The following is a 2,224-nucleotide window of genomic DNA, read 5'->3' on the forward strand; positions in this document are numbered from 1 at the left end:
ATACATAATACAGAAGCCTGTGTGACTTGGGCAATGTGGCCCAGGAGGGCTTGAGACTAACACCTCCACCTTGGCAAAAGGACATAAAATATCTCTTAAGATCGGAAAAAAACAGCCTTTTGTGTATTTACTTAATTTACGAAATGTACTCGAAATACTATTCTTATTTTATTTTTCCCATTTTGTTTTTGCACCAAGGAGACTGCAGTCAAATAAAATTAAGCAGATAATACAAGCACTCGTTGGGGCAGCCGTACTGCAGCAGCATGTCCATGCTCTCCTGGTTGTAGGCCTGCCGGGCGTAGGCCAGCGCTGTGTTCCCTTGAGCATCTGGGCCATGACATCCACCCGGTACCAGATCAGGAGCTGCACCAGGACCACATTCCCCTTGCAGTAGGCCAGATGCAACACAGTGCAGCTGTCTCCCTCCCCGCAGGTCTCCTTCACCTCTTCCCGGGAGCCATGTGCCAGTAGCAACAAGTCCTCGTCAGTGGTGGCCCACAGCAGGTGCTGGCCCAGGGACAGTTCCGTGCAGGGTGGCGGGGCCAGGAAGAGCTTCTGCTCGTACTTGGCACGAATTCACCGTTCCTTCTCTTCCCTTGTGGAGTCTGAGGGTTTTGTCCGCCCCTGGTTGTTCTCTTCCCAGACGCTGTTGGCTAGCTCGTTCCCGATGGAGAACATCACCTTGATGTGCCAGATTGGCCAGTCATCCAGGTCCAGAGATTGGACTTGGGAAAGGTGGGTGCCAAGATTCCGGTGGATTCCTGAGCACTTGAAGCTCATGAGGACTCCCAAGTTCAAACTGACCCAGTTAGGATTCTGGATCTCGCAGTCCACACAGTGGGAATTCCCGCGCACGTTTCCAATGGACTGCAGGTCCATGGCCTCACTCTGGCTCCTCAGCTGGCACTTGCTCTTGCCGCTCTGGCATGACTGCAGGCTGGCCAGGATCTGGCTCTAGATGGCTTGAAGCCAGGCATCTCGCTTCTCATATGTCGTGGCTTCAAAGTGCCACATTTGGCCAGTGAGGGACACAATGATAGTTTTCTTGTTCTTTAGCAGTGCCGGACAGGCCATGGTCTTTTAAGTTGTTAGTGCTTTTCTTCCTTTAGTGCTTCTTTCTGTTGGCATGAGAAGAGGGGGCGGGTAGAGCTTGGGGCTAGTGGTGCTGGAGATACTGGGGCTGGAGCATACGGAGTCATCTAACCCTGTGTCTGAATTGGGTGAGATGTGTAAACTGCTCAAGTCCTTGGCTAGGCCATTGGTTTTAGAACTGGAGATGGGCGCGCAGGCGGATGTGGCTAGGAGTGGCCTCTTCCCTGGGACTTTCACAGTGGTTCTCCGAAGGTCAGTCTCTTTACCATGAATATTCTTCACGTAATTGTGTAAATTCGGATGATAGGTCAGCACGTCATTGTCACACGATGTGACATATTTCTTTTTCCATTTCTTCAGCCATTTGCCACTTAGCTTTAATAGCATGCCCTGTTTAATGGGGATGGCTCTGCCGCTCCTGATGCTGTCCGCACGACTCTCCAGGCCTTTCCTCTCGTTGTCTGGGCTGCTCCCTTTCTGAGAGGTAAACAGGTTGGACCAGGCTTGGACTGCTTGCGAAAGGGCGTGGATGTGTTGGCGGTGGGAGGAACATGCATCCGAAGTTCCCCCTGGCTAGTGCTGGGAGTCGATGGAATGGGCGAGGAATAGTCACTTAAACTGCCACCTCCATTACATGTCTGGCTGATGTGCACGATGGAAACCGTAAATAAGTATAACCGTCATCAAACATGCTCAAAGAAAAGCACAGGGTAGTTGTTTACTTGAAGCCAATTTCCTCTATGAGTTCTATACAAAGCCTCAGTAGAGTGGGTCCCATTAGCAACCAAGTTGAACTGATTGAATGTAGATAGACCTGAATTGCTGACTGCTTTTGTAACTAAATACTCCTCTCCTGTCTTCCAATGAGTGGTCATTTTTGTCTGCAACTTGACCACAGCAATCCCTGGGGCCCTGGCTCTGCTCTCAATAAAGAGTTATGGCTGTGTGTCTTGAATGACACCTTAGGACCCTCCTGCCTCCACTTCCTTCTCTATAAAATAGAAACCTAACTTGTCCCTCTAAGCTCTAAAACGATGAAACTTACCAACTCTCTTTTCTCCCTTCTGTTTCTTCCTTCCATGGCAGGGACTTTCAGATTTTCTTTCCTTTACTAACAAAGCACTAAAAG

The 2,224-nt window shown here is 49.8% G+C and overlaps 1 pseudogene; it reads right to left on the reverse strand.

Moving 5' to 3' along the window:
• Window positions 1-208: 208 nt before the first annotated feature.
• LOC104668205 lies at window positions 209-1,775 on the reverse strand (annotated as a pseudogene).
• Between the last annotated feature and the right edge of the window lie 449 nt (window positions 1,776-2,224).

The sequence above is a fragment of the Rhinopithecus roxellana genome, chromosome 16 (assembly GCF_007565055.1).
Source record: "Rhinopithecus roxellana isolate Shanxi Qingling chromosome 16, ASM756505v1, whole genome shotgun sequence".
Taxonomy (NCBI): Eukaryota; Metazoa; Chordata; class Mammalia; order Primates; family Cercopithecidae; genus Rhinopithecus; species Rhinopithecus roxellana.